Source organism: Lathamus discolor, chromosome W (assembly GCF_037157495.1).
Source record: "Lathamus discolor isolate bLatDis1 chromosome W, bLatDis1.hap1, whole genome shotgun sequence".
Lineage (NCBI taxonomy): Eukaryota > Metazoa > Chordata > Aves > Psittaciformes > Psittacidae > Lathamus > Lathamus discolor.
Window position 1 is genome coordinate 32,383,491 of NC_088908.1, and position 27,197 is coordinate 32,410,687.

Here is a 27,197-nt window from a genome sequence, read left to right on the forward strand (position 1 = left end):
TCTGGGCCCCTCTGTTCAAGAAGGACAGGGAATTGCTGGAAGGAGTCCAGCGCAGAGCCACAAAGATGATTAAGGGAGTGGAACATCTCCCTTATGAGGAGAGGCTGAGGGAGCTGGGTCTCTTTAGCTTGGAGAAGAGGAGACTGAGGGGTGACCTCATCAATGTTTACAAATATGTAAAGGGTGGGTGTCAGGATGATGGAGCTAGGCTTTTTTCAGTGATATCCAGTGATAGGACAAGGGGCAATGGGTGTAAACTGGAACATAGGAAGTTCCACGTTAACATCAGGAAGAACTTCTTTACTGTAAGAGTGACAGAGCACTGGAACAGGTTGCCCAGGGGGGTTGTGGAGTCTCCTACACTGGAGATATTCAAGGCCCGCCTGGACAAGTTCCTGTGTGATGTACTGTAGGTTACCCTGCTCTTGCAGGGGGGTTGGACTAGATGATCTTTTAAGGTCCCTTCCAACCCTTGGGATTCTGTGATTCTGTGAAAAGACAGAAACGGTATGACTAACTCCACTTTTATCAGAAGAAAGCTGTGCTTATAATATATATTATCTATTTTTCCATCTTTTGCTTTGCATATAAAATGCAGGAAGAATTTATTAGTAACATAACCATTGATGGAAACAGCATTCAGACCAGTACTGCTGGGTAGGAATTCGATCATCTCTGTCTAGAGCTTTTCAAAATTCTTGATCTTCTCTTGATGAAAAGAAAGAAGTGCCTGAAAAAAAGATGATCATCTTGGCTGGTCCAGTTCAACAGTTCACAAATTATGGCTTCTCCCATTGTGTTGGGCTTTTGGTAAACTGGAAACTCTTTTGGAACTTTTAATCAGTTTGCTTCATTCTATTTAATTGTATGCTGCTCTGTAAGTCCCTGCAATTCTTTAGAGAAAGAAAAAAAGATGAGAAAAGTCCTATAACCCACTACAGAAGGAACCACACCAGTTGTTGGATAATCAACACACAGAGAACTAATACAAGACTGAAGTGATGAAAACAGTACAGAAAAATAAAAGTTGTGAGGTAATAGGAATAGAAGTGGGAAATTACACATGTATACCATATTCAGAGAGTGATGGGTAGAGGCTCATTTTAATTATAGGTTTCAAATTTTGTCTCATGCTAAATAAAATTAAGTTTTCTGAAATTCCCTCCAGGTGTCAGGGGGAGAAAAAGCTACATGCTTGCAATTAAAAAACAAACATCACCACCACCCTGACCAAAAAAAAAAAAAAAAAAAAAAAAAGTCCAATTTCTAGTGCTTTCCCTTCCAGCAGTTGGGAAGAACTAGTGAAACATTTATCTATACACAAACCCTTAACACTCATGTAAATTATGTAGGACACAAACGATATGGAATAAATGGGTGGAGACTGTGTTTAGTCTGGCTGGGACTGAGTTAATTTTCCCCATAGCAGCCTTCACAGGGCTGTGCTTTGTAGCTCGCCAGTGTTATGGCTACTGCTGACCAATACTTGCACTTGTCACTAGCCTTTACTTGGACATAAAGTAGTCCATCTGTCAAATCCATGACTCTCCAATTTAGATACAAGGATGTTGTGCGGGACAGCGTCAAATGCCTTGCACAAATCCAGGTAGATGACATCGGTCACTCTTCCCTTACCCACCAATGCCATGGTCTCATCGTACAAGGCCACCAAATTTGTCAGGCACAATTTGCCCTCAGTGAAGCCACATGGGCTGTCACAAATCACCCCGTTACTGTCCATGTGCCTTAGCGTAGTTTCCAGGAGGATCTACTCCATGATCTTCCTGGGCACCGAGGCGAGACTGATTGGCCTGTAGTTCCCTGGGTCTTCCTTGTTTCCCTTTTTAAAAATGGGGGTCATGTTTCCCCTTTTCCAGTCAGCAGGAACTTCACCAGACTGCCACAACTTCTCATATATGATGAGCAGTGGCTTGGCCACTTCACTGGCTAGTTCCCTCAAGATCTGTGGATGCATCTCATCAGTTCCCATGGACTTGTGCACCTTCAGGTTCACGATTGCCTTGAACCCGATCTTCTACAGCAGGCAGTTCATTCTCCCAGTCCTTGCCTTTGCCTTCTGCGACTAGGAAGGTATGACTGGAGCTCTTGCCAGTGAAGACCGAGGCAAAAAAGTCATTGCATACCTTGGCCTTCTCCATGTTCCAGTTAACCAGGTCTCCTGGTTCCTTTCAGAGAGAATTCACATTTTCCCCCATCTTTCTTTTAGGACCAATGTACGTATTCAAGCTTTTCTTGTTGCCCTTAACATCTCCAGGTAGAATTAATTTTGTCAGGGCTTTAGCTTTCCTCACCTGATCCCTGGCTGCTCAGACAACCTTCTCTGTATTCCTCCCATGGCACTTGTCTTTGCTTCACCCTATGTAGGCTTCTTTTTTGTGGTGAAGCTTGTTCAGGAGTTCCTTGTTTTTCCACACAGGCCTCCTGGTGTTTCTGACTGACTTGCTCTTTCTTGGGATGCATCACTCCTTAACTACACACAGTACAGTCAAGGTAAGACTGCACCAACACCAAATACAGTAGGATAATCAACTCCATTACCCAGCCAGTGTTACTGTGTTTGATGGCTGCCAGGGCACACTGCTGACTTGTGTCAGTTTACTGTCAGCCAGCACCACCAGATCCCTTTCTGCAGAGGTGCTCTCCAGGCACATTGCTCCCAGTTTATACTTGTGCCCGTATCCTGGTTTCAGCTGTAACAGCTATTTTTCTTCCTAGTAGCTGGCACAGTGCTGTGTTTTTGCTTTAGTCTGAGAGCAATGCTGATAACACACAGATGTTTTTAGTTGTTGCTAATGAGACCTTAGCTGAAATAACTTCACTTTTTAGCATGACTCAGCACTTAAACACAAATGCACTTGCTTAGCAGGGGGCTTCCTCTACAGGTAGGGACCTGCCCTTCTGGTGAGGCATGATAAGCAATACGTTAGAACCTGGGCCTGTAGACAGCTTGCATCTGCTTCTGTAAATTGCTTCTAAGCAGGGACATCCCTAACGGCAAGATATGATAATAATTTGAATGAAGAACTAAGTGCATAGCTCGCAGGTATTAGCAGCTGATCAATAATACTAAGCTAAAAGGTAAACAGCTGTAAGAATCCTGATTAATACTAACCAACAGGCTATTGTTGTAGCCCTAACCCAAGTGTGCAGTAGGATAAGAGAACTACAGCTACGTAACTTAACAAATCATATGTATGGATGCTTTAAATAAAATTATATCAAGATGGAAAAGTTAAGTATAAAAACCCCCTGAAATTTACTGTGCTTTGGACATGTGCATGGAGGTTTGAACCCCCATGTGATCCCAGTGCCAATAAAGGTCTGTGCTTTACTTTACAGTACTTAATGTGGAGTGATTTCTTTGAATCAAGTTGGCAAGCCAGGCAGGAGGCTCTATGTTTGGCTATGAGACTCTCCAGGACTGGGGACCCTCAGAGAGCCCCTGGAGAATTCTACGGTCTCCATTGGATCATAGCAGGTATGGACAAGACCCCGAGACAGGTATGAAACTTCAAAGCACTACCTTACTTTGTGGTTTTCAGCTACCCATAAGTCGTATGCTAGGTATTGCAGCACGGCCCTGCTAGCATTATACGGGTGCTCGGGGTTAGAGTCCCTAATGTTATTTGTATGGATTGTGGGTTAAAAACCCGCCTGCACGTATGTGGATTGAGGTTGGAATTTGTGTTATCTTAGCTACTGTTATCAGCCTCCTAATTTATTACTGTCATGGTTTAAGCCCAGCCAGTAACTCAGAACCATGCAGCTGTTCACTTCCTCCCTCCCTTCTTCCCACCAGCTCCTGGAGGGATGGGAAAGAGACTGAAAAGAATGTAAATCCCATGGGTTGAGATAAGAACAGTCCAATAACAACGGTATAATACAAACCCACTACTATTACCACCAATAATAATAATGATAAGGGATATAACAAGGGGAGAAAATACAATTGCTCACCACCCGCTGAGACAAGGGGGACACAAAATCACAAAATGGAATATATAAACCTTTAGAATCAGTTTTAAGTAATGTTAAGTTTGATGGCTTTGTAACAGTAGCAATGGAAAATTACTAAAGTGCATGATACATAAAAAAAAAATAGAATGCAGCTACAGAACACACTGAGCATTCTTGTACATGATAAAGTGTTATAGTTGACACAGTTTTAAGAAAAACAGTCTAGAAGAACAGGACACAGGGATAAGGGGTATCTGGGAACGGCAGGTGTCCAGGATGGGCTACAGTTAAACTAACTGATAAGTAGGAGGATAGGAGGATTATTATGTCTCTGGTGCTAACGAACCAATTAAACTGGTCTGAGCATCTACCGCACGTGCTCCAAAGGCTGCCAGAAGTGATGAAGATTGTTGGAAGAAGTAAACGACCCTCAGAGACCACCAGCACAATTCTGTACGCATGCGGGGAACTTTCTGGAAAATGACGTAATGTATGTATGCCCAGGGACTATATAAGGACAGCTTGTGTAGCAACAGGGAGACACACGTTAGGAGGAGCTATCCCCCGTGTCTCCCAGCGCCACAATAAAGAATACCTGCTTGTCAGCTTGAAAACTTTGTTGGCAAGTTTGTTCCTGGAGTTTTCTCCGAATCAGTCTGGCGACCCAGATGGGACCCTCTCTGCTTGGCTGCAGGGCCCACTGAGGACAGGGCTCCCTAGGGCCCTCGGGAATTTTTCCCGGAGGGACCCCTCGACTCATTCGGATCACTGCAGGAGCAGACAAGGACCATCTTCATAAAAGGTATTCTTTTCTTTTGTATAGTCTGTAGGGTGCAGGGGGCATCTCGCATAAAGACTGCATTGGTAATTGGTTTGGTTTGGTAAGCGTACGCAAGGTTTGGAAGCCTTCCGTAAATCGAGATAGGAAATCTCGTAGGTAAAGGCGTATACCCGGCTGCTAGCATCCGTTTGGTATACACCCACAAGAAGCAGGGGGCTTCTTGTGGTTCGGGTCCTACAAGATGCAGGGGGTGTCTTGTGGAAATGGTTTTGGATCTTGTTGGTATTTGATTTATTTTGTGGCTTGTTACATTAGGGATTTTGGTTGTGTGATTTGGTATTGGTGACAGGATGTTATAACTGTGTTATTAACTGTTGTTGGTTTGATAGAATTTTAGTCTCTGTCTCAAGTGTTGTAACTGTGTGGAGTGTGTCTGTGGGATCCCATGTGTGTGTGTGAATGTGAGATTGATAATGGAAAATCAGCAGAGTGAAGAGATCTTGAAAAAGAGTCTTTTAGGGTGTGAAAGAGTCTTTTTAGGTGTGAAAATGGGAAACCAGGAAAGTTTAAATGTAATGCTTAAAAGTCTCCTGGGATGCATCTTAACACACTGGAAGGAAATTGGGGAACCCCCAGGAGGAATCACGAGCAAAAAGACCTTGATAAAATATTGTAAACAGCAGTAGACATTGTATAAATTGGAATGGGGAGAAAAATGGCCAGAAAATGGATCCTTAAACTATGATACAATGTTACAGTTAATGCTTTATTTATGAAGGAAAGTGGGATGAAGTTGTTTACGCAGATATGTTTTTCACACTCCGAGACAATCAGGAGTAGCAAAAGAGTATGGGATAAACATTGCACCCAAAGATCCATTTGTATTAACTCCAGAAAGAGAGAATAAAAAGCAAAGAGTAGGGAAGTTGAAGCGGTGTTGCTCATCATGCTCTATAGGACAGAGGTGTTTGAAATACTGGGGGGGGGGGTCTGAGGAAACAATAGGAGATTTTGTTAGTCCCAGGGAAACTGCAGAAAAAGCATTAACTCCTCCCCCTTCTCCAGAGTGTGGGCGACGAAAGGAGAGGGGAAGGCAACAAAACTTCTCCTCACCCTTCTCGCCACAAAGCAGGAGGACGTGGGCCAAGTTGCAAACTCGATCAGCCTTGCCCATAATAAAAGACAAAGGCGTGATATAAGCCCCCCTTAGGGAAGCTGCAGGACATGAGGGACCCATGAGGGACCCATGAGGCTAAAGGTTAATTCCTCTATGGGACACTTAGAAAGTTGGAAAGAAATAGCAAGGACCTATAGAGATGATCCTGCAGGTTTGGGATGGACTTTGAATGCCCTAGAAACCAGCCTGCTGCTTGTGCTGGGGATCAGCATGTTGGCACACATACAGCATGTATTTTACTCATGGCCATGCCACCCTGAGAACACCCTATTTCATCTGATCTCAAAAGTTAAGTAGGGTCGGGCTCGGATCTGGTCTACAGTTAGATGATGATACAGGAGGACCACCAAGAAACTTTCCCCGAGGCTGGACAGTCATGAGTGGCAGGGTGTATGGGATAGTACAGGCAAGTATCTAGGCCAGTGAGCCTCTCCAGTGCTTTGGAACTTCACCACTGAACAAGTGCAAAATCCAGACAAACTACTAAAACACTTAAATGAGGTGTGCTGTCATCCTGGTAATACTAGAGAGATACTAATCATGGCAATGTGCTGGGGCTTGGCCTACACCTATAGAACCCTGATCAACACTATCCAGCCTCAGGGAAAAATCTCTTGGTGGTCTTCCTATATTGTCATCTAACCCTAGACAAGACCCAAACCCGACCCTGCTTAACTTTCAAGATCAGACGAAATAGGGCATTCTCAGGGTGGTATGGCCATGGGTAAAACACACTCTGTATGTGTGACAACATGCTGATCCCCAGCACAAGAAGCAGGCAGGTTTCAAAGGTATTCAAAGGCCATACAAAACCTTTAGAACTCTCATATCCTGCTGTAAATAATCTGGTGGGGGAGTGGAAGGTGAGAGGCAATGTCTCCTTCATAGGTTGACCCACCGGGAGGAAAAAAAAGATGTGTAATTGCTAAAAAATTCCATTATATACCTACCAAAGTATAGAGGTGATGACCAAACTGGGAACTCAAGCCAGACCAGTTTCATGATCAATGAATCTATTGTATTACAAGTCATTACCATGAAGTACAGTGAAACAATAACCTCAGCCCAGGCCCCCCAGCCGATAAACACTAAACCAGCAAATACTGGCTGTAAGTAAGGTATGAGATGCTGAAACTCTGAGATCAAGAGCAACAACTCTGAGAGCAAATAAATCAACACTGTGACGAGTGACTATTAATCCAAAACAATGAATGCTTGTCACAAATACCATTAGAAACACTCTGGTCAGATCTGTTGTTATCTCAACCCTTCTTTGTGGCGCCCAAAGCAGGGCACAAACTGTCACGGTTTAAGCCCAGCCGGTAACTCAGAACCACGCAGCCGCTCACTCACTCCTCCCTCTTCCTCCTCCCCCCACTCCCGGAGGGATGGGAAGGAGAATCAAAAGAATGTAACTCCCATGGGTTGAGATAAGAACAGTCCAGTAACTAAGGTATAATACAAAACCACTACTGCTACCACCAATAATAATAATGATAAGGGAAATAACAAGGGGAGAGAATACAATTGCTCACCACCCTCTAACCAATACCCAGCTCGACCCGAACAGTGATCTGGGCCTTGGATCACTGGACATCTTGGATCAAGTCTATCCAGGAGCGTGGGCTTATGGAATATTTGGTAAGGCAAAGCATGCCAAACCAATCCAAGTAAGACTGAAACCCAGGACACAACTGGCGAGAATCAAACAATACCCCCTCAAACTAGAAGGCAGGAAAGGAATTAAACCTGCGATAGACTCCACTTTCCATCATCTTTGGTAAGTCGTGGGAAATGGGCGAGGTGCCTGAGGATTGGCGGATGGCAAAGGTCACACCAATCTATAAGAAGGGCAAGAAGGAGGACCCGGGTAATTATAGACCGGTCAGCCTTACCTCCATCCCTGGAAAGATGATGGAACAACTTATTCTTGACTCCATCACTAGGCATATCAAGGATGAGGGGGTCATTAAGAACAGCCAACATGGTTTTATGAGGGGGAAGTCATGTATGACCAACCTTATAGCCTTCTATGAGGAAGTGACTAGGTGGAGGGATGATGGTAGAGCGGTAGATGTGGTTTTTCTTGATTTCAGTAAGGCATTTGATACTGTCTCCCACAGCATCCTCATAGATAAGCTAAGGAAGTGTGGGCTTGACGATCAAGTAGTGAGGTGGATCGAGAACTGGTTGAAAGGAAGAAGGCAGAGAGTTGTGGTCAATGGCGCAGAATCTAGCTGGAGGTCTGTGACTAGTGGAGTTCCTCAGGGGTCGGTGCTGGGACCGGTGCTGTTTAATATTTTCATCAATGACCTGGATGAGGGAACTGAGTGCACCCTCAGCAAGTTTGCTGATGACACAAAACTGGGAGGAGTGGCTGACACACCAGAGGACTGTGCTGCCATTCAGCGAGACCTGGACAGGCTGGAGAGTTGGGCGGGGAGAAACTTGATGAAATTTAACAAGGGCAAGTGTAGAGTCTTGCATCTGGGGAAGAACAACCCCATGTACCAGTACAGGTTGGGGGTTGACCTGCTGGAAAGTAGTGAAGGGGAAAGGGACCTGGGGGTCCTGGTGGATAGGAGGATGACCATGAGCCAGCAATGTGCTCTTGTGGCCAAGAAGGCAAATGGCATCTTAGGGTGCATTAGAAAGGGAGTGGTTAGTAGGTCAAGAGAGGTTCTCCTCCCCCTCTACTCAGCCTTGGTGAGGCCGCATCTGGAATATTGCGTCCAGTTCTGGGCCCCTCTGTTCAAGAAGGACAGGGAATTGCTTGAAGGAGTCCAGCGCAGAGCCACAAAGATGATTAAGGGAGTGGAACATCTCCCTTATGAGGAGAGGCTGAGGGAGCTGGGTCTCTTTAGCTTGCAAAAGAGGAGACTGAGGGGTGACCTCATCAATGTTTACAAATATGTGAAGGGTAGGTGTCAGGATGATGGAGCTAGGCTTTTTTCAGTGATATCCAGTGATAGGACAAGGGGCAATGGGTGTAAACTGGAACATAGGAAGTTCCACGTTAACATCAGGAAGAACTTCTTTACTGTAAGAGTGACAGAGCACTGGAACAGGCTGCCCAGGGGGGTTGTGGAGTCTCCTACACTGGAGATATTCAAGGCCCGCCTGGACAAGTTCCTGTGTGATGTACTGTAGGTTACCCTGCTCTTGCAGGGGGGTTGGACTAGATGATCTTTTTAGGTCCCTTCCAACCCTTGGGATTCTGTGATTCTGTGATTCTCAAATTTGGCCTTTTAGTAGAATGTGAATCTGAATGTAACACTCCCATTTTGCCAATCCGGAAACCGGATGGGAAAAGTTACTGATTAGTACAAAACCTAAGAGCTATCAATAAAACACTAGAAAACCTTCATCCCAGAGTGGCCAACCCTTGTTTGGTTTACTGTTTTAGACTTAAAAGATGCCTTCTTCTGCCTGCCCTTGGAGCCAGAGCCAAAAATTGGTTGCTTTTGAATGGGAAAATCCAGAGTTAGTTCAGCAATCCCAACTCACCTGGACTGTGTTACCCCAAGGCTTCAAAAATAGCCCAACATTATTTGGAAACCAACTGGCAAAAGACCTTTAAGACTGGACAGCACCTGCTGGGGAAGGAGTTTTGCTCCAACATGTGGATGACCTATTGATAGCCACTGAAACCTTAAACAGCTGTAGGGAATGGACGGTAAGCCTGTTAAATTTTCTTGGACTTAAAGGGTATAAGGTATCTCAACAAAAGGCAAAATTAGGACAAGAATGCAAAAAAAAAAAAAAAAAAGATCTGCCAAATCCCTCAACCCAGGACACCTAAAGAACTTTGGACATTTCTCAGGATGACAGGTTGATGTTGACTCTGGATCCATAATGATGGTAATTAGTAAAACCCATATGCCAATTGCTGCAAACAGAAACAAAGGAATTACAGTGGACTGGGGAAGCAGAACGGGCATTTAATGAATTAAAGAATGAATTAATGAGGGCCCCAGTCCTCAGACTGCCAGACATCACCAAACCCTTTTGGTTATTTTCGCATGAGAGACAAGGCATAGCCCTCAGGGTCCTAGCTCAAAATATAGGACCCTATATAAGAGCTGTAGCTTACTTCTCAAAGCAACTAGATGAAGTAAGCAAAGGATAGACTGAATGCTTACAGGCAGTGGCAGCCGTGGTCCTAAATATCCAGGAAGCTTGAAAATTCACTATGAAACAAAAGATGACTGTCCTGGTATCACATACCATATCTGCAGTACTGGAACAAAAAGGGGGGTACTGGCTGTCTCCCTCTTGGTTCCTTAAGTACCAAGTGATATTGGTAGAACAAGATGATGTAGACATAGACACTACTAATATTGTCAAACCAGCCTCTTTTCTCAGCAATACCTCAGCAATCGAGGAAACTCATGACTGCCTAGAAACCATCAAAGCCACTTACTCAAGCCAATCTAATTTAAAAGAGGAACCCATGCCGAAAACAGAAACCTGGTTCACTGACGGAAGCAGCTTTGTTAAAAATGGAGTTCAGAAAGCAGGATATGCTGTAACCACTACTCAGAGAACTGAGTAGTGAAGAACTGCTATTGAAGCCGAAATTATTGCTCTAGCAAGAGCACCACAATTAGCCAATGGAAGAGACATCAATATTTGGACAGACTCAAAATACGCATTTGGAGTAGTTCACGTCCATGGGGCTGTGTGGAAAGAGCGCAGGCTTTTGATGTCTCACGGAAAACAAATCAAGCACTCTGCGGAGAGCACTCTGAGGCTTCTTGAAACTATAAGATTACTGAATCGAGTGGCAGTGATGCACTGCAGAGGACACCAAAGGGGTGACACGGACCAGGAAAAAGGGAACTGACTGGTGGATTTAGAGGCAAAAAGAGCAGCAGAAGAACTAAACCTATTGGCCATAATACCAGATAGAAAGATAGTAAGTACTATAAATTCTGAAATTTCTTATTCAAAGGAGGATTTTAAACTAGCTCAGGATTTAAAGGTACAACTTAAAAATAAAATGTATGTTCTTTCTGAAGGAAAATAGTAGTGCCAGAATGAGTATAAGTCATTAGGCCTTAGCTGAAATAACTTCACTTTTTAGCATGATTCAGCACTTAAACACAAATGCACTTGCTTAGCAGGGGGCCCCCTCTACAGGTAGGGACCTGCCCTTCTGGTGAGGCATGATAAGCAGTACGTTAGAATCCGGGCCTGTAGACAGCTTGCATCTGCTTCTGTAAATTGCTTCTAAGCAGGGACATCCCTAATGGCAAGATACAATAATTAAGTTCACATTGGTAACTACCTTCTAAAATGCTTTGGAGAGAGCAAAAAACATAAATGCAGTTACAAGTCAACCAGCAGATACATATACTTGCAGTTCAAGTTTTTCTTTGTCTGAAGGCTGTATTAATGGACAGTCACTCATTTCCAGTTCTAGTGGTTCATATAAGCAAGGAATATGATTTTCAAAATAATAATTAAAAAAAAACCAAACTAAATTTGCTTGCATCTGAATATGTAATAAGAAAGAAAACATAGCTTTCTAACTGTCTACAAATAATAGAATCAAAGAATGGTCAGCCTTTAAAGATCATCCAGTTCCAACCCTTCCACTATGGACAGGTATCTTTTTCTCTAGCCCCTTTACCAGCTTTGTTGGTCTTCTGTGGATCCGCTCCAGCACCTCAACATCTTTCTTGTAGTGAGGGGCCCAAACCTGATAACGATATTCATAGAATCATAGAATCATAGAATAGTTAGGGTTGGAAAGGACCTCAAGATCATCTAGTTCAACCCCCCTGCCATAGGCAGGGACAACTCACACTAAACCATCCCACCCAAGGCTTCGTCCAACCTGGCCTTGAACACTGCCAGGGATGGAGCACTCACAACCCCCCTGGGCAACTGATTCCAGCGCCTCACCACCCTAACAGGAAAGAATTTCCTCCTTATATCCAATCTAAACTTCCCCTGTTTAAGTTTTAACCCGTTACCCCTTGTCCTGTCACTACAGTCCCTGATGAAGAGTCCCTCCCCAGCACCCCTATAGGCCCCCTTCAGGTACTGGAAGGCTGCTATGAGGTCTCCACGCAGCCTTCTCTTCTCCAGGCTGAACAGCCCCAACTTCCTCAGTCTATCTTCATACGGGAGGTGCTCCAGTCCCCTGATCATCCTCATGGCCCACCTCTGGACTTGTTCCAAGAGTTCCATGTCCTTTTTATGTTGAGGACACCAGAACTGCACACAATACTCCAGGTGAGGTGTCACAAGAACAGAGTAGAGGGGCAGGATCACCTCCTTCACAGAATCACAGAATCCCAAGGGTTGGAAGGGACCTAAAAAGATCATCTAGTCCAACCCCCCTGCAAGAGCAGGGTAACCTACAGTACATCACACAGGAACTTGTCCAGGCGGGCCTTGAATATCTCCAGTGTAGGAGACTCCACAACCCCCCTGGGCAACCTGTTCCAGTGCTCTGTCACTCTTACAGTAAAGAAGTTCTTCCTGATGTTAACGTGGAACTTCCTATGCTCCAGTTTACACCCATTGCCCCTTGTCCTATCACTGGATATCACTGAAAAAAGCCTAGCTCCATCATCCTGACACCTACCCTTTACATATTTGTAAACATTGATGAGGTCACCCCTCAGTCTCCTCTTCTCCAAGCTAAAGAGACCCAGCTCCCTCAGCCTCTCCTCATAAGGGAGATGTTCCACTCCCTTAATCATCTTTGTGGCTCTGCGCTGGACTCCTTCAAGCAATTCCCTGTCCTTCTTGAATTGAGGGGCCCAGAACTGGACACAATATTCCAGATGCGGCCTCACCAAGGCTGAGTAGAGGGGGAGGAGAACCTCTCTTGACCTACTAACCACTCCCTTTCTAATGCACCCTAAGATGCCATTTGCCTTCTTGGCCACAAGAGCACATTGCTGGCTCATGGTCATCCTCCTATCCACCAGGACCCCCAGGTCCCTTTCCCCTTCACTACTTTCCAGCAGGTCAACCCCCAACCTGTACTGGTACATGGGGTTGTTCTTCCCCAGATGCAAGACTCTACACTTGCCCTTGTTAAATTTCATCAATTTCATTTCGACCTGCTGGACACGCTCCTTTTGATGCAGCCCAGGATACAGTTGGCTTTCTGGGCTGCGAGCGCACACTGCCGGCTCATGTTCATTTTCTCATCGAGCAGCACCCCCAAGTCCTTCTCTGCAGGGCTGCTCTGAATCTCTTCTTTGCCCAATCTGTAGCTGTGCCTGGGATTGCTCCGACCCAGGTGTAGGACCTTGCACTTGTCATGGTTGAACTTCGTAAGGTTGGCATCAGCCCACCTCACAAGCATCTCAAGGTCCCTCTGGATGGCATCCCTTCCCTCCAGCATATCGATCTCGCCAGTGCCAAGTATAGGGGGACAATCACTTCCCTAGTCCTTCTGACTACACTGTTTCTGATAGAAGCTGGGATGCTACTGGCCTTCTTGGTCTCTTGGGCACACTGCTGGCTCATATTCAGTCAGCTGTCAACTAATACCCCAAGGTCCTTTTCTGCCAAGTAGCTTTCCAGCAACTCTTCCCCAAGCCTATAACGTTGTATGAGGTTACTGAGACCCAAGTGCAGGACCCAGAACTTAGCCTTGTTGAAACTCATGCAGTGGGCCTTGGCCCATCGATCCAGCCTGTCCAGATGCCTCTGTAGAGCCTTTCTACCCTCAAGATGAATGTGCACAAGTCCATGGGACTTGATGGAATCCATACTCGGGTCCTGAAGGAGCTGGCGAATGAAGTTGCTAAGCCACTGGCCATCATATTTGAAAAATCATGGCAGTCAGGTGAAGTTCCCGACGACTGGAAAAAGGCAAATATAACCCCCATTTTCAAGAAGGGAAAAATGGAAGACCTGGGAAATTACAGACCAGTCAGTCTCACCTCTGTGACTGGCAAAATCTTGGAGCACATTCTCCTGGAAGGCATGCTAAGGCACATGAAAAACAACAACGTGCTTGGTGACAGCCAGCATGGCTTCACTAAGGGGAAATCCTGCCTGACCAATTTGGTGGCCTTCTATGATGGGGCTTCGGAACTGAAGGGCCTATAGGGATGCTGGGGAGGGACCCTTTGTCAGGGACTGTTGTGACAGGACAAGGGGTAACGGGTTAGAACTTAAACAGGGGAAGTTTAGATTGGATATAAGGAGGAAATTCTTTAATGTAAGGGTGGTGAGGCACTGAAATGGGTTGCCCAGGGAGGTTGTGAGTGCTCCATCCCTGGCAGTGTTCAAGGCCAGGTTGGATGAAGCCTTGTGTAGGATGGTTTAGTGTGAGGTGTCCCTGACCATGGCAGGGGGGTTGGAACTAGATGATCTTGAGGTCCTTTCCAACCCTAACTATTCTACGATTCTAAGATCAACACTCCCACCCAACTTGGGTGTTGTTTGTCAAGTTACTGAGGGTGCATGCAAACCCTCTCATGCAGATCATTGATAAAGATATTAAACAGAACTGGCCCCAGTACTGAGCCCTGGGGAACAACACTTGTGACCAGCCTCCAACTATATTTAACTCCATTCACCACAACTCTTTGGGCCTGGCCATCCAGCCAGCTTTTTACCCAGGAAAGAATTGGGTAGACCTGTCCCTTCTTGTGGATGGGTATCAAATTTGCTAACCTCCAGTCAACTGGGACCTCCCTGGTTAGCCAGGACTGCTGATAAAGGATGAAAAGTGACTTGGTCAGCACTTCTTCCAGCTCCCTAAGTACCCTTGTGTGGATCCCACCTGGCACCATAGACTTGTGTGTGACTAAATGGACTGTGTAAACTGCCACGTCATGCCCTTGCTGACACACAACACCCTGGTGTCATTGGCTCACCCTGGTCATTAGCACTCCCTAGGGGCTTCTTTTATATGTGAGGGCAGCTTGGCCATCCTTGCTCTTGGTCCCACCCAGGTTTTTTCAGCAGCTGTCAGGTGAGCTGCAGGCTCCTAGCATCTCTCAGCTCCCCCTGAGGTTCCCCCAGTTCAGGAAACCCCACTGTGCACCATGCTAGAGTGGATCATGCTGACACCAGAGCTGCTTGCCTCAGCAACTGGGTATTTATCTTGAAGGCATTAAGCTGATAAGTAAAATCTCATTACATGGAAAAGTGTTATTAGCAGAACCAGATCATGAAAAGTTCAAAGAAATTTAGAAAATAGTCAAATGAAGCAGAGTAACAATGGTCAGTATAATTTTTATATTTCATGGTGCCGTGTAAAAAGGTTATAAAAAATAGAGCCCAAATAGTGATGTTATTACAGACTGCCACTAACAAGGGATTGCATGAGCAGAGAACTGTTATGAACTATTTTTGCTCAATATTCGGACTATGAGGCACATTACTAAAGACAGAAATTTTAAAGTACTTTCTGTACTCCTTCAAAAGCCATCATTCAGTTGTAAAATTAATTTTCTTAGGATTACAAGTGCATTGGGTATACATGGCAATGTTTGGTAGCAGACACACACACACAACTACACCTGCAGGGGTGGCCTCTATTTAAAGAAGTCAGGGGCTGTCCTGTGCCAGACACAAATGGTTCCAGCTGGCTTGGCAATGGCCCCATTGCAGGGCAAAGTTGAGCCAATCAGTGAAGTTGGCAGTGCCTTTGTGAAAACATTTAGGAAAGGGCAAAAAACCCCCACTAGACAGGGAGAAGAGGGGAAGAAAAAAAAAGAGAGTAGTGTGTGTGAGAGGAAGTGTGAGAAACAGCAGAGAGAATACAACACCAAGTTCAGAAAAGGAGGTATTCCATGATGCTAGAGCAGATGCCCAAACTGCAGCCTGTGTAGGACCCATGCTGGAGCAGTTGGATATTTCCTGAAGGAACTGGGGCACATGAAGAACCTGTGGAGAACCCACAGATAACCCATGCCAGAGCAGAGTTTTCCTGACAGGACAGTCTCCCCTGGAAGAGCCCATGCTGGAGCAGATTTTCTTGACAGGAACTGCAGTTTGTAGAGAACCCACGCCAGAGCAGGGGAAAAGTAAGTACAAGAGGGAAGGAGTGGCAGAGCACAACTGTTATGTGCAGACTGTAAACTCCCTTCCCTGATTTCCCCTGCACCACACTAGCGTTGGTGAGCGGTAGAGGAGTCGGGAGTGAAGAAGTAAAGTTGAGCATGGGAAATGAGCACCAAGTAGGAACGGGAAATTATTTCAAAAAGACTTTTGATGGTAATGGCAATATATAAAATGTTGCAAAAGAATTTGCAAAAGGACAGAAAAAGGGGGGATTTGAGACAAGGGGGGCACAAAATCACAAAATGGAATATATAAACCTTTAGAATTAGTTTTAAGTAATGTCAAGTTTGATGGCTTTGTAACAGTAGCAATGGAAAATTACTGAGGTACATGATACACAGGAAAAATAATAGAGTGCAGCTAGAGAACACACTGAGAATTCTTGTACAACATAAATCGTTATAGTTGACATAGTTTTAAGAAAAACAGTCTAGAAGAATAGGACACAGGGATAAGGAGTATCTGGGAACGGCAGGTGCCCAGGATGGGCTACAGTTAAACTAACTCATAAGTAGGAGGATAGGAGGATTGATATGTCTCTGGTGCCAATTAAACTGGTTTGAGCATCTACTGCGCGTGCTTCAAAGGCTGCCAGAAGTGACGAAGATTGTTGGAAGAAGTAAACGACCCTCAGAGACCACCACCACAATTCTGTGCGCATGTGGGGAGCTTTCTGGAAAATTATGTAATCCATACGTAGCCTTATGAATATGTATGTATGCCCAGTGGCTATATAAGGACAGCTTGTGTAGCAATGGGGGAAACACGTTAGGAGGAGCTATCCCCTGTGTCTCCCGGCGCCGCAATAAAGAATACCTGCTTGTCAGCTTGAAAACTTTGTTAGCAAGTTTGTTCCTGGAGTTTTCTCTGAATCAATCTGGCACCCCAGATGGGACCCTCTCTGCTCGGCTGCAAGACCCGCTGAGGACAGGGCTCCCTAGGGCCCTCGGGAATTTTTCCCAGAGGGAACCCTCGATTCATTCGGATCGCTGCGGGAGCAGACAAGGACCATCTTGTAAAAGGTATTCTTTTCTTTTGTATAGTCTGTAAGGTGCAGGGGGCATCTTGCATAAAGATTAAATTGGTAATTGGGTTGGTTTGGTAAGTGTACGCAAGGTTTGGAAGCCTTCCATAAATCAAGATAGGAAATATTGTAGGTAAAGGCGCATACCCGGCTGCTAGCATCTGTTTGGCATACACCCACAAGAAGCAGGGGGCTTCTTGTGGTTTGGGTCCTGCAAGACACAGTGGGTGTCTTGTGGAAAAGGTTTTGGATTTTACTGGTATACACCAACAAGAAGCAGGGGGCTTCTTGTGGTTTGCGTCCTACAAGACACAGGGGGTGTCTTCTGGAAATGGTTTTGGGTCCAGTGTGCTATCAACAGCCCATAAGGGATTTGATTCATGATGCTGTCAGCGTGTGTGCCTGAATAGGTTAGTCGAATCACCCTCCGATACAGTGGGCTGTCCAGTACAGTTCCCACAGTGGGACGCAGACAGGCTGGTCGGACATAAGGATCTCGTTCTTCTTGGGACATTGACAGGCAGGTCAAATATAAAGGGTTCAAGGAACCCCCCTATTTATATTACAATATGGTCTGAGCCATAGGAGATAGGAAGTATTGCTTTTGATTCTACTGGTATTCGTCTTATTTTGTGGCTTGTTACAGTAAAGATTTTGGTCGTGTGATTTGGTATTGGTTACAGGATGTTATAACTGTGTTATTGACTGTTGTTTGATAGAATTTTAGTCTCTGTCTCAAGTGTTGTAACTGTGTGGAGTGTGTCTGTGGGATCCGGTGTGTGTTTGTGAATATGAGATTGATAATGGAAAATCAGCAGAGTGAAGAGGTCTTGAAAAAGACTCTTTTAGGCTGCATTTTGGGACACTGGAAAGAACTCGGAGGGTCTCCTGGGGGCTCGGTAAATAAGAAAACATTGGTGAAATATTGTAACCGATGGTGGCCTTTGTATATTTTGGAAGATCAGGAAAAATGGCCGAAAAATGGAACTCTGAACTATAATACATTGCTACAATTAATGTTGTTTTGAGGTGGCAAGGAAAATGGGATGAAGTTACGTATGCAGATATGTTTTTCACTTTAAGAAACCATGTTGAGTGACAGACTGAATGCAAAATTAATATAGCTCTGCCAGATCCCTTAATTTTGGCTTTGGAAAAGGACAGGGAAAAACTGAAAGTTAAGCTGGAGAGATGCTGTTCAGGCTGTGATATTTGGGAAAGACGTTTAAAGTTAAAAAACAGTAATCAAGAAGATAGGTTGGAAAACTACATATCACAAATACCTCCGAGAGGAGCACCCTCTGCATCTGTCCTATCAGCTGTTGATAAGGAGGAGCAGATTGCTGTCACCGGCAACAAGCGGCAGATTCCCATTCAGAGTTAAGAAAGGGTTAAAACAGAAGTGCTGTTAAAGAAGCAGGCATCTGTAACCCCTGCAGAGCAGGGTGAGCAACTGTGAGAAAAAAAAAAAAAAGGGAAAACCAAGGGGGAAAGGAGGGGAGCTGGAGCAGCTGAAAACGTGGGAGGAGGGATGTTGGGAGGAGGTGGGGGAGTGGGCTCTTCTTCTGAGAAAGGAGATCGGTGTGCGTGCTATGGGGAGTTTGGACATTGGAAGTGAGACTGCCCGGGGGGGGGGGGGCAGTCCCATGGGGTGGCTCCCGTGACTGAGTTGAAACTAGACTGACAGGGACCTGGGGAATCTACCCTACCAGATCCACTGATTAAACTAAAACCAGGGATTAGAGGAAATAAAGTGGAATTTTAGTGGATACAGGAACAACTTATTCATTCTTAAATCAGAGAGAAAAGAATTTGTTACAGATGTGGGAACTAATGGCCACCAAGAAAAAGAGGAAAAAAAAAAAGAAAAGAAAAAAAAAAAAGAGAGGCATTCTTTCTGAAAACTTTAAAGTATAAATTGGGAAAACAAATAGGAATGCATAAATTTTTATGCATGCCAAATTCTCTAAAATCTTTATTAGGGTGAGAAGCAACATTTAAAGAAGGCAAAATGGAATTTAGAGTTAAAAACAGTCAATTAATTGCGGTTTTGAGTTTCTCTTTAATTCAGCAGGAAAGCAAACAGGAGGACCTCCCTGAAACAGAAGAAAACCTTAATCAAGGATATCTGGGAGTATGAGCATCTGAAGTTCCAGGTAAGGCGAAAAATGCTTTGCCTGTTAAAGCAGAAATAAAAAAGGGGGGGGGGGGGGGGCTTGCCCAATTAGAATAAAACAATATCCCTTAAAATTAGAAGATCAAAGGGAATAACAAAAAATATTGATAAATTTTAAAATATAGATTATTAATTGAATGTGAATTGGAATATAATACTCCTATCTGGACAGTAAAGAAATATGCTGGGAAAAGCTGCAGATTGGTTCAAGATCTCAGAGCAATCAAAAAAATTGCAGAGGATATTCATCCAGTACTAGCTAATTCGCATGACTTATTGACTAAACTGAATAATAATCAGAAATGCTTTGCCATCCTGGATTTAAAGGATGCTTTCTTTTGCTTACCATTGGCCAAAGAAAGCCAAATTTTTTTTTGCTTTTGAATGGGAAAATACTGACACAGGAAGGGAAACCCAATTAACTTGGACAGTATTACATCAAGGGTTTAAAAACAGTCTAGCAATTTTTGGAAATCAGCTAGCAGTGGAACTAGAATCATAGAAGCCACCTACTCAGACGGGACTCTGTTACAATATGTGGATGACTTATTAATTGCTACAGAAACAAAGGAAGAATGTATCCAGTGGACAGTGGAAATATTAAATTTTCTGGGACTGAATGGTCATCGGGTATCCAAACAAAAGGCCCAACTAATCCAAACCTGAGTTTCCTACCTAGGATATGAAATAGCAGGAGGACAGAGAGAACTTGGAGCTGCTGCTAGAAAAGAAGCCATTTGTCAGACTCCATGACCGTCGACCACCAAGGAGCTCCAGACATTCCTGGGAATGACTGGATGGTGCAGACTTTGGATCCATGATTATGGTGTTCTGGTAAGACCACTATATGAACTGTTGAAAGGAAATACTCCCTCTTTGGAATGGACTGATTCAGCAGAAGGGGGCTTTTAGAAATTTAAAAACAGAGCTAATGAGAGCTGCAACTCTGTGACTTCTGGATGTGACTAAAGCCTTTAGGCTATATTCCTATGAAGAACAGAGAATAGCTTTGGGGGTCCTTGCTCAAAAACTAGGACCATACAGAAGGGCAGTGGCATATTTTTCAAAACAGCTGGATGGAGAGAGTAAAGGATGGCCCAGATACCTAAGGGCTGTGGCAGCAGTTGTCATGAATATTGAAGAGGCTCGCAAATTCACCATGGGACAGAAGATTACTGAGCTAGTGTCCCATGTGGTATCAGCAGTCCTGGAACAGAAAGGAGCCCACTGGTTATCTCCTTCACGTTTTTTAAAATACCAGGCCACCCTTGTGGAACACGATGATATAGAAATTGTGGTCACTAACGTTGTGAATTCAGCATCCTTTTTGCACGAACAATCGACAGAACCACTAACACACAACTGCTTGGCCACCATAGAGACTGTGTATTCGAGCAAACCAGACTTGAAAGAAAAACCTCTGGAAGACGCTGATTCTTGGTTTACTGATGGTAGTAGCTTCATGGGAAATGGTAAAAAAAAAGGCAGGATATGCCGTAACCACCCCTTCACAGGTAATAGAAGCTAAACCTTTACTCTCTCTTCCCAGTTACCACTGGCTCTATTAAGAATTCGAACTAAACCTCGGTCGAAAGGTTAGCTCATGTGAGATTTTGTATGGAAGACCATATCCCTCCCAGTTTAAAGGAGAAAGTCTTCAGGAAGTGGGGGAAGGCTATCTCCGACAGTTTCTGATCAAGCTGGGAAAACAGTTGGAGGAGATAAATAAGAGAATAGTAGGGACAAGAGCAAGAGGTTTGGATTATCCGATTCACCCTTTCAGATCTGGAGACTGGGTTTATGTTAAGAATTTTTCAGGAGATACTCCACAGGAGAAGTGGAGCGGACCGTACCAGAGATTACTGACCACCTTTACAGCAGTTAAGATAAAGGAACAACCTGCTTGGATACATTATTCAAGAATAAAGAAAGCACCAGAGCCAGAGAAAACATGGCAGATTGAACCTTCAGGACCCTTTCGTATGAAATTGCGTTGGTCATAATTTGGACTCGTATGATAACTGGTGTACCAGCTTGGGACCAGAACTTATACCTGAAATTAGTGCAGAATGTTACTAATGTTTTTAATCGTAGTGACTGTTGGGTGTGTGCACAGCTGCCTAAATCAGGAGAAAGCCTGGATCTCCCATTAATTGGAGTTCCAATTCCTAAGACTGTCTCATGGACAAATTTGTGGGTGAAAACTAGCAATCTGTATTCGAAGGAAAGGTTAAAATTTGGAATAGTTAATCCTAATGCAGGTAATAAATATTACACCTGTGCACAAAGATGTATTACACCAGGAACCAGGGTAGGAGATCATGCTTGTTTAAATGCCACATATGTAGGTCACCATTCAAATTGCAATCATACTATTAATATAGAGGGTATCGTAGTCCAGTGGTGGCCCGTTCCTAAAGGGAAAGGATGGTATTGGTTATGTGGAGAAAATGCTTATAAGACTCTATCCCCCAACTGGAAGGGGGCATGCACCACAGGTGCTGTAATACCCAATTTTACTATTATCGACAGGTATCCTTCTGGGACCTCAATTAGAAGTTTTGCTAAACAGATTAAGCAAGGGTTTAACCCTATTATTGAATGGCACGTTGCATTTCATAGTTTTGTAAGAGGGCTAATTCCATCTTTGGGAGTAAGTGAATTAGAGAAAGCAATTGTAAATATCTCAGCAACCATAGAGGAAATGGAAAGTAAAAACATTGATATAATCCAGGCAGAACAACAGGAGATAACCAGCCTATCTAAGGTGGTATTACAAAACCGAATGGCTCTAGACATGTTATTGGCATCACAAGGAGGGGTTTGTTCCATAATCAGTGAAAGTTGTTGTTCCTATATAGACCAAAGTGGCAGAATTGAAGCAGGGAACTTTCTGGAAAATTATGTAATCCATACGTAGCCTCATGAATATGTATGTATGCCCAGTGGCTATATAAGGACAGCTTGTGTAGCAATGGGGGAGGACACACGTTAGGAGGAGCTATCCCCTTCGTCTCCCAGCGCCGCAATAAAGAATACCTACTTGTCAGCTTGAAAACTTTGTTGGCAAGTTTGTTCCTGGAGTTTTCTCCGAATCAGAAAGGGGGGAAGAAAGGTGTTGTCAAGCCTGTTTTGCCCATGACAGTAAATGGTAAGCAATCTCCCTGTCTTTATCTTGACCCATGATCTTTTCCATTCTATTTTCTCCCCCTGCCCCACTGAGGAGGGGAAGAGAGTGGGTGGGTGGGAGACTGGCCCATAGCCAAGTATAACTCACCACCAGAAGTTAGTTTAGTGTGACTGGAAATTTAGAGGGGATAAGTACAGTGGTAGTTAAACTGCAGATAAAAACTTCACCTCAAAGTCCTTTAACTGCCAACTACGAGAAACTTGGAGAGCATAAGAAAGATTTTATACTTACGCTGTTTTGTGCATTCTTTTCTTATATGCACCAAGGCTGGAAAGGATGAGAGCCAAGAGACCACTGACTGATCTGGTACAGATAGAGTCAGCTTCATATACACTAAGATCATCACTACCCACTGAACACTCAGAACTGCCCTTTTGCGTCTGACTTATAAACATGGAACTTCCTTCAAAAAGGGTCAATAGATAACTATAATTATAATTAAGAGTTCAAAAGATTAATCCACACAGTCCATTTTATCCCTTCCTCAATTACTCAACCCTGTGTCCTGGTTTCAGCTATAACAGTTATTTTTCTCCTTAGTAGCTGGTGCAGTGCTGTGTTTTGGCTTTAGTCTGAGAACAATGCTAATAACACACCAATGTTTTAGTTGTTGCTAAGTAGTGCTCACCCTGATCAAGGACTTCTCAGTCTCTCATGCTCTGCCAGTGAGGAGGAGCACAAGAAGCCAGGAGGGAGCAGAGACAGGACATGCGACCAAAACTAGCCAAAGAGGTATTCCATACCACAGCACATCATGCCTAGTATATAAACTGGGGGAGTTACTCGGAAGGGATTGATTGCTGCTCAGGGATGGGCTGGGTATTGGTCATTGGGTGGTGAGCAAATGTACTGTGCATCACTTGTGTTTTCTGAGTTTTCCTTTCTTTTTTTTATTTTTTGTTATTTTCTATTATTATTATCAGTATTGTTATTGTTGGTATTCTTTCTATTAGCCCTATATTTCACTTTATTTTAGTTATTAAACTGGTTTTATCTCAACCTGTGGGTTTTACATTCTTTTGATTCTCCTCCCCATCCCGCCTGGGGTGGTAGGGTGGAGGGAATGAGCAAGTGGCTGCATGATACTTAGTTGCCAACTGGATTTAAACCATGACAGTCCTTTTTGATGCCCAACGTGGGGCACAAATGATTGAGATAATGACTGATCTGACCAGAGTGTGTTAAAACAAATTTGTTATAAACATTCACTGTATTGGTTTATTAGTCACTGGTCACAGTGTTGATTTATTTGCTCTCAGAGTTTGTTGTGCTCAATCTCAGAGTTGGGTTATGTCATATCTTACTTGCAGTATGCATTCCCTGTTTTGGTATCTATCACCCTTGGGGTCTGGGCTGAAGTTTTCATTTTGTTGTACTTAATAATAATGGCTTGTGATATGACAGAACTACTGGTCATGAAACAGATCTGGTATGTGTTCTCAGCATTGCCATCCCCTCCATACTTTGGGAGCCGTTTAATGAGGACTATTAATAATCATACCTCTTCCTTTTTCTCCTATGAGAGGCAACCAAAGGAGGAGATATTCCCTCACATCTCATCCACTAGGCTATTTACAGCAGTGTTTGAGAATTTTGAAAATTTTGAATATTCTTGGAATGCTGAAACCAGCCTGGCCCTATTGCTAGGAATCAGGATGTTGTTGAACACGGCTCAGATCTTGCTTAGGATAAAAAACTACATGTGGCTAATCCAGCCCATATGAGAAGCACTCTGGCTCAAAGGAGAAAAAGAGGAACACAAACTCCAGTGACAAGGAGTTTGGCTACTTCAACCCCAGTGAAGCACACTGTAGCTACTCAAATTGCAGTGGCAAGCACTATGGCTACTCAAACCCCAGCAACAAGGATTTGAGCCTGTGAGAGACTGCTCTGAAATCAGACTCCACTGTCCATTGTCTCAAAGATTGGTCTGAGAAGCTGAGATGGAAATCCACCTATCTTTTGTCTCAGAGATGGGTGGGAGGAGTTAAGACTCCAATATCCATTGCCTGGGAGAAGGGTGTGAGGAATTGAACTGGGACTCCACCATCCATTGCCTGAGGTGGGAAAGAGCTAAGACTCTTCCATCCATTACCTGGAGGATTGGTGTGAGGAACTGCTACCCATTATCCCAAGAATTGCTGCAGACAGGTGCAGCTGAATTGCCGGCTGCAAGACCAGGGAAACTGGTCCACCAGGAACATGCAATAAGTGACATGAAGAGCAGAGGTACTCCCCCCAACTCATTATAAAAGGGGGAAAAGGTAGTCACCAAGAGGCACATCACCAGGGAGCCATTGCCATGAGGATGACTCCAGGAGGACACTCTCCACTGATGACTACTACGGACCCTGAGGGACACCCTCCATGAGGCATCGCCATGAGGGCAACTCCATCAGGACACCTCCATGGGGAACTTTCAAGGAGATGACTCCAGAAGGACACCTCCATGAGGACACCCACTTCCAATGACTACTATGGACTCCTGGGGGACACTCTTCTCAGATACCAACTATGATAAAGAACTGGAAGAGCAATTTTGGTAGGAGGCTTGCCAGACTGGTCAAGGAGGCTTTAAACTAGACGTGTTGGGGGAGGGGGGCATCATTCTATCCCAACACACCCAGTCAGTTGCCAACACCTATAATAAATGCTCGGAACAATGTACATATATTCCAGCTGCTCCAGCCAACGAGCCGGCTTCATTTGGAGCTCGGCTCAGATGCCTCTATACAAATGCCCGTAGCATGGGGAACAAACAAGAGGAATTAGAGATGTGTGCACGTCTACGGGGCTATGATATAATAGGCATCACAGAAACATGGTGGGATGGCTCCTATGACTGGAGTGTTGGAATGGAAGGTTACAGGCTCTTTAGAAAACACAGGCCCGGCAGGCGGGGAGGGGGAGTTGCCCTTTATGTTAGGGATAGGCTGGAGAGTATGGAACTCTGTCTGGGGGCAGGTGAGCAGTTAACAGAGAGTTTGTGGGTCAGGGTTAAAGGGAAAACAGCTATGGGAGACAATACTGTGGGGATCTGTTACAGACCACCTGATCAAGGAGAACCTGCGGATGAAACACTCTACAGACAGATAGGAAAAGCCTCACGCTCGCACGCCCTTGTTCTCATGGGGGACTTCAACCACCCTGACATCTGTTGGAACAACGGTACTGCATGGCACAAGCAATCCAGGAGGTTCCTTGATTGTGCGGAAGACAGCTTCCTTCTGCAAGTAATAGAGGAGCCGACAAGGAGAGGTGCCATGCTTGACCTTGTGCTCACCAAAAGGGAAGGGCTCGTTGAGAATGTGGTACTACAGGGAAGCCTTGGATGCAGCAATCACGAGATGGTCGAATTTGAGATCCCCAGGACAGTGAGAAGAGCGTGTAGCAAGCTCACTGCCCTGTACTTCAAAAGAGCAGACTTTGGCCTCTTCGGGAACCTGCTTATTAAGGTTCCATGGGATATAGCCCTGGAGGGCAGGGGGGCCCAAGACTCTTGGTTGATATTCAAGGATCACCTGCTACAAGCTCAGGAGTGTTGCATTTCAACTAGAAGGAAGTGCAGCAGGAGGGCCAGGAGACCTCCTTGGATGGATAAGGAGCTGCTGAGGAAAAAAAAGGAAAAAAGAGGCTTATAAAAAGTGGAAGCAAGGACAGGCAGCCTGGGTAGAGTACAGGGATGTTGTCCGGGAAGCTAGGGACCACGTTAGGAAGTCTAAGGCCCAGTTAGAATTAAACTTGGCCAGGGATGTTAAGGATAACAGGAAGGGATTCTACAGGTACGTAGCAAACAAAAAACAGACTAGGGACAACATAGGCCCCCTGAGGAAGCTCTCGGGAGAACTGGCTACACAGGATTTGGAGAAGGCTGAGGTTCTGAATGACTTCTTTGCCTTGGTCTTCACTGGCAAAGGCTCTGATCGCACCACCCAAGTCTTAGAAGGTAGACGCAGGGACTGTAAGAATGAAGACCTTGGGCCCACTGTAGGAGAGGATCTGGTTCGAGACCATCTTCAAAATCTCAACGTGCACAAGTCCATGGAACCCGATGAAATCGATCCGCGGACCCTGAAGGAGCTGGCGAATGAAGTTGCTAAGCCACTAGCCATCATATTTGAAAAATCATGGCAGTCAGGTGAAGTTCCCGACGACTGGAAAAAGGGAAATATAACCCCCATTTTCAAGAAGGGGAAAATGGAAGACCTGGGGAATTACAGACCAGTCAGTCTCACCTCTGTGCCCGGCAAAATCTTGGAGCACATTCTCCTGGATGGCATGCTAAGGCACATGAAAAACAACAAGGTGCTTGGTGACAGCCAGCATGGCTTCACTAAGGGGAAATCCTGCCTGACCAATTTGGTGGCCATCTATGACAGGGCTTCGGAACTGATGGACAAGGGTAAAGCAGTTGATGTCATCTACCTGGACTTGTGCAAAGCGTTTGACACTGTCCCACACGACATCCTTCTCTCTAAATTGGAGAGACATCAATTTGATGGATGGACCACTCGGTGGATAAAGAACTGGCTGGATGGCCACACACAAAGAGTTGTGGTCAATGGCTCATTGCCCGGGTGGAGACCGGTAATGAGTGGTGTCCTTCAGGAATCAGTGTTGGGACCGGTCTTGTTTAACATCTTCGTTGCTGACATGGACAGTGGGATTGAGTGAGCCCTCAGCAAGTTTGCCGATGACACCAAGCTGTGTGGTCCGGTTGATATGCTGGAGGGAAGGGATGCCATCCAGAGGGACCTTGAGATGCTTGTGAGGTGGGCTGATGCCAACCTTATGAAGTTCAACTATGACAAGTGCAAGGTCCTA

At 44.8% G+C, this 27,197-nt stretch overlaps 1 protein-coding gene across 4 annotated transcripts in view; it reads right to left on the minus strand.

Moving 5' to 3' along the window:
* Positions 1-27,197, minus strand: part of LOC136004327 (spindlin-Z-like) — a 123,556-nt gene that overhangs the window by 76,552 nt on the left and 19,807 nt on the right. Inside the window, exon 1 of one of the 4 annotated variants that reach the window (XM_065660748.1) lies at positions 11,572-11,592. The exons of the other annotated variants lie outside the window; for them this stretch is intronic. The gene's annotated coding sequence lies outside the window, so the exon portion shown is untranslated. Of the gene's footprint in view, positions 1-11,571; positions 11,593-27,197 lie in introns of those variants that run through there. 4 annotated transcript variants of the gene reach the window in all.